Source organism: Periplaneta americana, chromosome 8 (assembly GCF_040183065.1).
Source record: "Periplaneta americana isolate PAMFEO1 chromosome 8, P.americana_PAMFEO1_priV1, whole genome shotgun sequence".
NCBI lineage: Eukaryota > Metazoa > Arthropoda > Insecta > Blattodea > Blattidae > Periplaneta > Periplaneta americana.
This window is the reverse complement of record NC_091124.1, coordinates 122,775,790-122,787,957: the sequence shown is the minus strand read 5'-3', so window position 1 is coordinate 122,787,957 and position 12,168 is coordinate 122,775,790. Positions and strand designations below refer to the sequence as shown.

The 12,168-nt window shown below is 36.2% G+C and overlaps 1 protein-coding gene across 3 annotated transcripts in view; it reads right to left on the bottom strand.

Annotated features, from left to right (window-relative positions):
• Mcm7 (minichromosome maintenance 7) overlaps positions 1–12,168 on the bottom strand; it is a 96,040-nt gene that overhangs the window by 19,757 nt on the left and 64,115 nt on the right. The gene's annotated exons all lie outside the window — the stretch shown is intronic.

Sequence of the window (12,168 nt, the reverse complement as noted above, 5' to 3'; positions counted from 1 at the left end):
CATTACAAACAAAGATTGTGAAATAGACGTTCACAATTTACAAAGTTCACAACTTACAAAGATTGTAAACTTTGTGAAACATGCCCCTGATTACAAACAAGTTAACAATTGTTTATTGTGTTTTCCAATGTTTCATTGAAATTTTACGAATTTTTGGTATTTGAGTCACAAAGTTGATCACACCAACGTTAGTGTCCAGTGTCCATGTTATAAGTAGGGCCCGGATATATATGCACTGAAAATACCTAAAATATGCATGCAAATATGCACTAAAAATGTTGAAAATATGCACTAAAAACAAAACAATATGCACTAAGCAAATCTTTCAACTGTACTGTGGTTAGTTTTTTCCAACGCTTTGCATGAAAGTAAATGAGGTTTTCTGGCTTCTTTTGGAGGTTTGCTGGCTTCTTTTGGATATGTTGTTGTTGTTTTCTAATGCCAGGCGTTTGACAATAAAGTCATTTGACCTCTTGCACTCCAATATTTTTCAAAGATATTATCATGACCAGCCACTGAAGCACAGATTTTGAGGTGTTCCGAATCCAATTCTTGGTTTGAGTTGCACAATGGACAGTTAGGGGACTGATATATTCCAATTCTATGCAGGTGTTTGGCCAAACAATCATGGCCTGTTGCCAATCTAAATGCAGCTACAGACGATTTTCGTGGTAAATCGGGAATTAACTGTGGATTTTGATGCAGGGAGTTCCATTTTTTCCCATGGGATTGTGTTATCAAATTTTGTTTGTTGAAGTCTAAGTATGTAGATTTAATAAATCTTTTCACAGAGTAATATGTAGATTTAGTAACAGGTCTGTAAGTAGCAGTGCTGCCCTTCTTTGCTAAAGCATCCGCATTCTCGTTTCCCAGGATTCCACAATGGGATGGTATCCATTGGAATACAATTCTTTTATTGAGTGATATTAATTGAGAGAGTATTTTAGTTATTTCTGCTGTTTGAGATGAAGGTGTGTGTTTAGAGACTATTGATAGAATAGCTGCTTTGGAGTCTGACAATATAACTGCATTTTAAAATTTACTGATGTGGCATAGAAGATTCCTGAGACTTTCACTTATTGCAATGATTTCTCCATCAAAACTTGTTGTTCCATACCCAAGAGATCTATAAAGTGAGAAGAGACAGCACGTAACACCTGCACCGGCACCTTGTTCTCTGGAGATCAAGGATCCGTCAGTGTATAAATGAAGCCAGTTTTGTGGAGGGTATCTAATATTAATTGTCTCTAAAGACAATTGTTTTAGTATTTCAGTGTTTACTTCTGATTTCAGTATTTCTTCTGTTAAATTTAGATTATATTCTATATTTAATAGAGTTAAAGGGTTTGGTTTAATTTGTAGGTTTTCTTTTAAATTCGGGATATTGATTTTCTGTTTTAATTCTTGAACAATGGATATGAAACTTTTTTGAGTTTTCAATCTACATAGAGGACTGTATGAATGCCAATTGTTTCCTGGTAATCTAATAAGTTTTTCATATTGAATCAGTGCTTTTTCTTCTATTGTCATTTTGATGCTGTTAATATTAGTGAGGAATCTCATAGAATCTATTGGAGTTGTTTTGATTCCACCAGTAATGAGTCTGAGAGCTTGGTTTTGAACATATTCTATTTCGTTTATGAAAGGTGAAGTAATTAAAATTTCTCCGCAGTATGTCAGCACTGGCTGTATAAACATTTTGTATGTAGTGTTCAAAGTATTCCTAGAGCATCCCCATTTCTTTCCTGCTAGTCTTTTTAGAAGGGAGAATCTTTTACGAGCTTTTTCAGAAATGTATTTCAAATGGTTGCTCCATGTTAACTTACTGTCGAAAATAACTCCAAGATATTTGGATTCATAAGTCCTAGGAAGGTGTTGGCCATTGTATTGGATATTGAATTCTCTTTCTCTTTTACCAAGTGAAAATATTTGGTAGTAACTTTTGCTTAAATTGAGTCTCATCAAATTTGATGTATTCCATTCATGTAGTTGATTTAGAGCTTTAAGAGCAGAATTTTGAATTTTGTCTCTATGTCTGTAAGATCCGGAAGTCCACAAAACCATATCATCTGCAAATAGTGCTGTTTTCATGTTTGATTCCTCTAATAGGGAGGGTAAGTCATTTATATAAATATTAAATAAAGTTGTGCTGAGGACAGCACCCTGAGGTAGACCTCGATATGTTTATCTGTAACTAGAAAGTGAGTTATTGAATTTAGTGGCAATGAATCGTTGACTAAGGAATTCTGATATCCATCTGAACATATTGCTGGAGATACCTAATTTCTGGAGTTTTAGTAATAATTTACTTCTCCAAACAGAGTCATATGCTAGCTGAAAGTCAATAAATATTGCCAAGGTATCTTCTTTCTTGTTAAAAACTGTCTTTTATTTCTTGGCCGAGGCGTATGACTTGTTCATTGGTAGAGTGTAAAAGTGAAAAATGGCAAGTTGTAGCCGATTTAAGTGAATACCATATTTTAACGTTTTGGTGGCTACTTCATTCACACACAACCCCCAGAATGTCTGGAGGACCACACCTGCTGTTGGTCAACGGGTCCATTGGACCTAGCTGGGAGATCTTGTTGATCACCAGCTTTCCCTCCTTAAGCCACTGGAGGACGATTTTAGTGCCATAGCAGGTCAGCACTAGGAACAGAAAAGTAGAAAGAGGAGGAAGGAAAGGGAAATGAACCCCTAGGCCTCGAATGCTCTAATGCCGTCAGGGTCGAAGAAAGTAAGAGTTCAGTCAGAGGACTGGATAGGAAAGGGTAAAGAGGGAATTAGGTAATGGTTAGAGGAAAATTATACCAAATTCAGTCATTAACTCATCAAGCTGACCAGTGCTAATTGATGAGTAGCCCCTCCCTTTAGTTCAGCTTGTAAAATTATGCTTACTAACAGCTGCACCACGGGAAGGTAGGGATGGGACATTGGGTATTTGTCCAAGTTGGTTCCTTAAAGCCTTCAATGGGAAGGATTAATGGCTCTCATCCGACAGATACCCTTTTGGATATAATTTACCCACTATAAAGTTCGCTATGTATCTGCCACACGAATCTGTTAATTCATTAACCAAAATCCAGTTCACTCCTATGTCAGACCATATTGAATCTAGGATAGAAGCATGTAGCGAAAGTAAATAATTTTTCCTAAGAGTGGATTCATCCAGTGTCCTCTGATTAAGACACTATTTCTGAAGAAATGATCGTAGATGTGGATTATTTAATTTATGCAGTGGAATGTACTGCATGCAAAAGCTTTACAAAAGTCAGCGGAAAATGTACTAACTTCAGACCATGATTTCGCCTGAGTTAAAAGTACCTGTTGCGTGTTCTTACCCTTTTGTTTTGACCAGAGATGTGCAGTTGTTTTCGAATGCTGTTCTAGTTAAAACTTTTTCTCGCATTTCACAGTCTTCTCACATACTTGACAATACACTAATCACCGACACTTGAATAGTCACTATTGCCTGAAATCCACTGTTTAATTAAAAGGGATTTAGTAGACTTATCTTTAGGCATTTTTAGTTTAATCTGACAGAACACAGCAACAAGTCAGCAGATGAACACCTGCAGTCCTGTTGACACAAACTTTGAGATGATACTGCATTGAGAAAGGAATGTAAGAAGTTCCTTCTGTGAAAAAGGTCTGCAACGTCCATCTATCTGCATGTACCCATATTGTGAGACTGGAAGTATGGTCCTGTTAACATTTCACTTGAAATAGGAAGGCTATTGTGGTGCCAAGGGATGTCCGACATACAAATTCATTACTAGATTTACAGTTCGTTCAGAAATGTCAGATAATTGATCATACATGCCGAAACATGCACTAACCCTCAAAATATGCATTTGCATATGCGCATATGCATTTTCGAAAAATCCGGGCCCTAGTTATAAGTTGATAATGCAAAGATTTGTCAAACCGAACTTGTGAAAAATCTCTACCATAACCAAATTTGTATGTCCGAGTTTCTCCCAGAACACCAGAGACCTTCAAAACAATAGCTTTAATATCAACATGTGGAACACGTAATTCCGCCCCCCCCCCTTTGTATGTTCAGTTTTCCTATCTACAATATTTTTAATTAATGATTTAAGCACAGAAATAAGTTCTATGGCTGTCATGTTTTCACTTAATTTATTTTATGTGACTAGAAATAAAATTTCAAAAATGATAATGCAAGAATTTAAGCCAAAAAAAGTATATTCTAAAAAAAATTATCAAAATAAAAGGACACCGGTAGGGTGGGAAAAATTTCTAGTAAGATTTGAGCTCATCAAAATAGAAGTAATCCTACCAACTACAAGAAACAAAAACAACCACCTAGAGTTCGATAATACAAAATAAGAAATTTCCAACTCACGACCAAACTCATGCATGATGTATGGTGCCAGTACATTGACAATGCCTCTAGTTTTCTTGTCGAGGCTATGTAAATATTTTTCCTGCACAAAACTCTCAAAATAACAGAGGTTCGGTTCATGAAACTGAAGTCTGATTGTACTTTTCTGTAAGGAAAGCTAAGGATCTCTCACTCACGACTAAATCAAGGGATTCCCTATCAGGTAGCCTCAAGAGCAGAAACAAATGTTGAAAGAGCCTAATGACATTAAAATATATCAGAATCAACCACATCTACAGGCCTTCACCTCTAGAGTTAGAATTGGACATCTGGTCACAGGACTGTACCGCAAATTTAACCTGTCAACATCTCCAACAGTAAAAAAAAAAAAAAAATACTATGCAAATGAAGAAATAATTCTGTACATCCTTCTGGAATGCCCACCTCAGAACAGAAAAGAATACCACTAAGAAGTCCAACAGAATAGATCAACAAACCACTCAACCTGCAGAGAATCCTTACATAGCCCAATCTCTGGCCCTTGCATACAAATTGCACTGTGAACATAGTGTCGTCATTGTTTCATAGTTGTCTTGTATGTCGAACTTAAATCCTGATCTTCACGTTACTTTATTCAGAGGAATGCCATTTCTTGGGTAGGAGCTATATCATGTTCGACAATTCTTTGTGATAATTCAAAATTAAAAATTGATCGAGAAGAACTTTGAGCAATATGAACTCACAGAAGTTATCATTTCCAAATGGTCTGTATGAAGTACTGCTCTAACAAAGGATAGCGACAATGATTTCCATTTTCTGCAGAAGATAAATGAATACAAGTTTTCAAAAAGTTTGAGGAACAGGAAATAGATGTGTGAATGTTTCTGTGCATAGTACAATTTGCTTTTGCTCTTCCTGCATTATCTCCTTAGTAGAGCGAGTGTTTTCCTTGATTAATTCATTGTGGGTGGGCAAAAGGAACTGATTTGATATGGATAATATGAGAGCAAGTGTATTATTGAGGACTCATTTTTCTACAGAGTCGTGTTTCAGTTTTACCATAAAATATTCAAGACAAAAATGTGCTTCAAATTCACAGTTGCAGCGAATATTTGTAGTGTATGAACCAAGCAACATGGAACAAGAGTATCTTAGTGGTGAGTTTGTTTATTTAATTGCAACTTCCCTCTATCGAGAGGAAAGAGGCTACTGCTGAAGAGCAGAAATGCTGAAGAAAAGAAATATTTACTTATCAAAAATAAACTGGAATGAAAATTATGTATATAAAGAGGTGATAATGATAAAGTCCTAAGCCACAAATACAAAATTTTACAGGAAAGTGTGTTAAAGGTTTAGAGTCCAATGCTATTAGGTGTGGTATCATAATTTCTTTGGCGTATATTTACGTCATTTGTTGAGTAATTTTTATAATATTTTAATAGTTGCTTCCCCGTATGTGTAAGAAATGAACTTGCACAAAAAAACAATTTTGTTAAAAGCGTGACTTTGGACTAGTTCATTCTCAACCCTTCATATCATAATTATTAATATATAAAAATTGCAAGACATTACAAATCAGTATGCTGTAACAGTGTAACAATCACATTCAAACTTCACAGCACACAATGATCAATAATTTCAGTCCTATTGGTGGAAACAAATGACCCATTGTAATATATTTGATAGGATCAGAAAGTAACGCACAACAATTTGTTTACAGAATATTATTTTGGTCCAGATGTGCAAAGCTGGCAGACAGTTACTGTAGTTTGAATCTCGCGCTACAGACAGAAATGGCTCGATCAAGTGTCACCCTGGCGGAATGACTGGTAACTACTGAGTAAAGATGGCGCATCTGCTAATATCATCTACTTGTGAAGAGCAGTTCAAATACTGACAAAATTGCATTGTACCCTTCGAGATAACCGCCCTAACAGGGATGCTGCAAATGCCAGGCTTCTTCACGACAGTGCTTGTCCCCATGTTACGGCTTTTGTTCGTGGAAAAATTGAGAAATATGGCTGTGAAGTGCTCATTCATCCACTCCACAGTCCAGACCTCACACCATCTGACTTTCACCTCTTCAGACCAATGAAAAAAGTTCCTAGGAAGCCAACACTTCAATTCGAAAGAAGAAGTGAAATCAGCTGTGCACAGGTGGCCATACTCCCAGGAAACACAGTTCTATGAACAAGGTATACTCAAATTCGTGTTACTATGGCAGGAATTGTCGAGTGACATTCATATGCCGAAAAATAGGTAGCTTTTTTTTTTGTGCATTAATTCTTTTTCCTTTCCTATTAAATATTTTGCAAAAACAATTGTTGTGCATTACTTTCTGATCCTCCCTCGTACAAAATGTTTTAAAAAATCACTACTGACATGAAATTCGAGTATGAAGATGATTCGAAATAAGTGGTCGCCCAACACTGTTTACTAAGAAGACTAATTGCACTTTGAACACTGCACAGTTTCTTTGTCATTGTCTTTCAATTGTTTTATGAATGAGAAGTCACTTTGTAATTTAGTATTGAACATGAAACGTCTTTTCTGTGACATACTATCTTATGGATATGAACACAAAAGTGTGCCCAACTGTGAAATGAGCGGGCCTGGGTTCAAATCCTGGGTGGGACAAGGGACCTGGTTGAGGTTTTTTCCAGGGTTTTCCCCTCAACCCATCAAGAGCAAATGCAGGGTAACTTTCGGTGATGGACACTGGACTCATTTCACTGGCATTATTACCTTCATCTCATTCAGATGCTAGATAACCATAGCAGTTGCTAAAGAGTTATAAAAAATCAATAAAAAACACAAGTGTAACTGTTTAACAATTACATTCAAACACACACCATTTATAATTTATAATCACGGTCTTATTCATCCCAGACATTGAATGGTGATGTTGATAGGTTGGAGGTAACACATGATCCAATGTAATGTACGTAATGTAAACTTTTTAAGAAATCACTATAAGTAATCATAATGTTGTTATAAGTAAAGGTAACTAAGATTTAAGAAATAATTAAGAACTGAACACAGAATACAAAATCTGTCATTAAATCAATAAAACTTATTTGAAGGGAGGTAGGGGGAGAGGGAGGGGGGGGGAGAGAGAGATATTACGTCTGTGCTAAAGTTCATGATATATCAAATCCCACTTGCTGCAGTGGTAGGGTAACAATAAGAATAATGCATAGTTTCTGGTAATTGCTGTTTGGTACGGAAAGAAACATATAAAGAAAATTGATTAATCTTTTTATACTCCTGTGATAATTTTTTTAATTCTTTAGTTATTTTCTTTCTCTCCTAAAATCCGGTACATTTCCACATCCCAAAACTTTTTCAGCATGCTGGGAAAGATAGCATATAGCAACACTGTATATTCACAAATCATGTGTCTTATTTTTTAACTGTTAATTAAACAATCCTGAAGAAGGCTTCATCATCATCATCATCATCATCATCATCATCATCATCATCATCATCATCATCAACATCATCATCTCTTCTTCTTTTTCTTTCTATCACGTATTAAGCCTGGTGGCCTGTTTATAAATATTTGTCGATTATACCAGAAATTCATATAAAGTACAGTGCAGGCCATAAGTCACTGTACCCATAGATATTTCTTACTAACCTGATCTAATGGGTCTGTGTGAGCTCCATCATTGTCTATGCAGAGTTGGATACGTCTTCAGGTCCTCTGTGACATTTTAGGTAACTGCTGCAGTGTTATGTCTGCAAAGGCAGCTGTCACAGCATCTTTCAGTTCGTCGTTTGTTTGATAACATCAAGCAGCCAGTTATGAACGCTTGCTTTTCCCAAGCTAACAATGTTGCTTTCTTGGGGGTGGCCTTCCAAATCTCCTTTCAAATTGTGTCATAATTTATTACATCGTCTGCCCCATGTGCTGCCTTTCATGGACCCAACTGCTCTTCAAGCAAATAATTTCTCGTATCTGCCATCTTGGTCACACTTCCACTATTGTTATTCGATTGTTATTGTCACTGCTACCAAATGTTTTGGTCATTGTTATCAACTGTCTTTCAGTGTTGCCACACCCTTTTGTCACCAGGTTTAGTAATTCGTAATTCTACAGTACATTACATTGTATATATCTAAGGGTACGGTGACCCCTGTGGTGGTTGTGTGGTCAGACCTCTGACCTGTCACACAGGCGGCCTGGGTTCGAGTATCAGTCAGGTCTGGGATTTTTCATTGAAAAACCCATAGTGACATTTTTGGCAGACAAGGTCACAGTTGGGGTTTTTCTCGGGGTTCTCCCATTTTTCCCCATATTAGGAATTTACATAATTCCATCACCATTTCTCCATTTTGTCATCATTCCATAGCATTCCCTGATTGCCGGCTGATGAATGAAGGAGGCTCGCCTAGGGACGAGAGAGGTTGCCTACTCAACACCTGGGTACACAGCAAACCTTAATGTAGTCAGCCGGTGTGGGTTTGGGAATGCGTCTAGCTTGAGGGTTAGCACAATAGACTGTAAAAGGTCGCAGTGCTAGGCCATAGTGCCCCCCTCCCATAAATTCAATTCAATTCAAAAAAGGGTATGGTGACTTATGGCCCAGCTTGTATAATGATTTTGTTCATCCTGGTTTAAACTTCTTCAGTGACAAAGCGTAATTTATCTCAGTGATTATTTCCATAACAAAAAAACCGTTGTTAGAGTATAAAAACTGTATGAATTTAAACATCATATATACATTGTAATTTAATTTTTTTAAATTTAATTTAATTTCTTCCTGTAACCACTACAGGTTGCCATCAACGAAAAGTACCATGATACAATAGAGTAAATGCCCTGAGGCTTAGTGATACATTGTTGTTAGAGTGAAAAATAACAATTTGAATTATATTGAAACACATGATATTAAACGAAGTAACGTCAAGGTGATGCGAATTAGTCATGGTCCAATTGTATGATGCCTGAAAATAGCTATTGAGCCTTCGAGTGCTGCAATTGTTAGATCTCTTAAAATATTTTTATGCAGGCCAAAAGATTTACAGAAGTCGACTAGGAACCGGGGTATAGTCCCACGGGCTCCTATCATTAGTCCGGTAACGACAATAGATTCCAGATGGTATTTGTCCTTATAAAAACTGATGGAAGGTTCATATATATTCCTTTTTTCCTCGTGTACTTCTTCTGGCTGGTGTTCGTGCGATTCGAATCTCACAGTAGGGTCTATGATGTAACCTTCAAGAGAGAGAAGTTTAAATGCCATTATGTCGATTCTTCGATTACTGCCCTCACTGGATATGCCGTGTACTTCTTCATATATTGAATAACCTTTGTTCCTTAAGGCAGTTTCTATTACAAATCTTACTGTATGGTGTGCAATCAGCACTCTTAGAGTTTGTATACTTTTAAAAGACAATAAATTCATATGTATTATCTTATCAGTGACACTATTTATTTGCCAAGAAAGAAATTATATATATTTTATTCAGGATGAAGTCACTGTACATACCACTTATTATTCAATGATCAGTATGGTCACAATTACAATTAATAAAGTCTTTGGTGGTTCCATTGTGGCTTGCAATCTGTGACCTCCAATGTTTCTTGATGCAAGTGTACATGTGAATTTCATTTACGGGGGAAGCTTGAAAATAACTTCCATTTTCTACTAGATGAACGAATTTAAACTATATTGTATAAGGGGAAAATGATTTCTAACATCTACTGTAAATAAAAGAAAACCATTCTCCACTGTGAAAATGTGCACCGTTAGCTGAACGGTTAGTGTCAGCTTCCCATGCTAGCGACTTAGGTTCAAATCCTAGCAGATTCACATGGAATTTGTGGACAAAGATGATGCTTGGTGGCAGGTTTTTGCAAGGTACTGTCGTTTCTCCCCCTGCTCCATTAAAACCCATATCAGGCCATGAGGCTGTTAACGACCCACTCAAAGGAATTTTTTTTAATTGTTTCAAATTACAAAATGGATACATTGTGAAGTTTGGTAACATTACATTGTCAAGTTCAACACCTACTTAGTGGGCATGACATGTTGCCCAGTCTTGGTCTAAATTGTCGATTGCATGTTTGCTGCACTACAAAGCATAGCAGAATAAGGAACATATGTAAGTATTATTTTCAATTTTAATTACTGGCTATATAAATTAGTAGGCCTACTCTTGTGATCACGAAAGAGCAATGGATAATTATACATAATTGTCCAATATCACAAACTAGTAGGTTTAGCACAAAAGCAGCATACATTTTGATGGCCAGATATCATAGCAGTACATTATATAAGCATTCAAAATATTACACTGCTAATTGTATGAAGCTATCAGCTGTCTCTTGTGGTTATAATAATATTCTGGTGTCTGCAAACCTGGGTTCGATTCTTCAGTAGCTTAGTTATATGACCAGTTGGTTCTGCAATGTTCTTCCTCAGTTACAACGTGAAAATAATTATTTTCATGCTAGATTCTCGGCTGTTTTCTTCTCTTATTTCTTGAAGAGAAAAACTTTTTTCACACTAAGATTTTTTTTTTCAGTGTTATGTATAGTATTCCTTATTTTGCAATGCCAGGTCAGGGCTGACGACATATGACATACTTGAACTGAACAAAGCAACTGTTTTCTTCTCTTATTTATTGAATAGAAACACTTCCTTCACACACAGATGTCCCCCCCCCCGTGTAGCTACTGGTAGATATCTCATTCCCTGTAACGACTCAAGTGTGATAATAGTTATGTATCAAATTTCCCCAGACCTCATCTCGCCAAACAAACAAACAAACAAACAAGTAAGTAAATAAATAAATAAATAAATAAACAAATACGTAAGTAAGTAAATAAATAACTCAACTTCTTTCACATTTTAAAGCTTCAATTTTTACGTAATATCTATGGAGTACAATAAATGAAATGAAATATGAAAAAAATACATAGTGTTAGAGAATGTACTATATCATCAGATTAAGGCAGTGAAGACAAAAAAAATCTTAAGTATCCGGGTTGTTAGACTCTTCCCTATAATTTATTAGCAGATGGCAAAGTCCAAGAAATAGAAAAGATCTCAGTGAAAGATTTAGTATCAACTGAAGCAATCTTCTTAATGTATCCAGCTGTTTGCTGACAACAAAGTCCACTATAGTCCACTGTAGTCTATTCAGTTGTTTTTCACAAGAAATGAGGGGTATTTTGATCGGTGTTCATTATAGATGCCTGTTGCTAGTAGCCAGAGTTGGGGTGTAGTCAATATATACTGCAGGGCTGTGTCTTCTGCAACTGGTCTGATGATTTTAATTTACTTCTGTTGTGGTTTATGGATGGACAGTATAGAAGAATGTGTTCCAGATCTTCATCATGATTACTACACCACAGACAAGTAAGATTATCAGAAATGTAAAAGCGGTGTAGGTACAATTGGGTGACAATGTGACCTGTTCTGGCTCTTGTTAAAAATGTCTGAACATGTCTGGGCAAGTTTTTGTACATTTCCAGGTCATTTGGTTTCTTTTGTACAGATTGTAAAATTTTTCCTTTGTCAGAAGAGAGCCAATTGTTGATCCAAAGGTTTGTAAAATGAGACTTTACTGAAGCAAAAGCACTGGATAGGAATATCACTTGAAGAGGTCTTGGTTGTAAATATGTTGCCTGTTTTGCAATATTATCGACTTTCTCGTTTCAAGGTATACCACAATGACTACGTATCCACTGAAATGTTATTTCCTTTTGGAGTTCTTTTAGTTTACTTAGTTGTTTCTGAATTGGAATAATTCTATGTGCATATAGGTTTGGTACATATTTAAATTAAATATAGCCCCCTTGGAGTCGG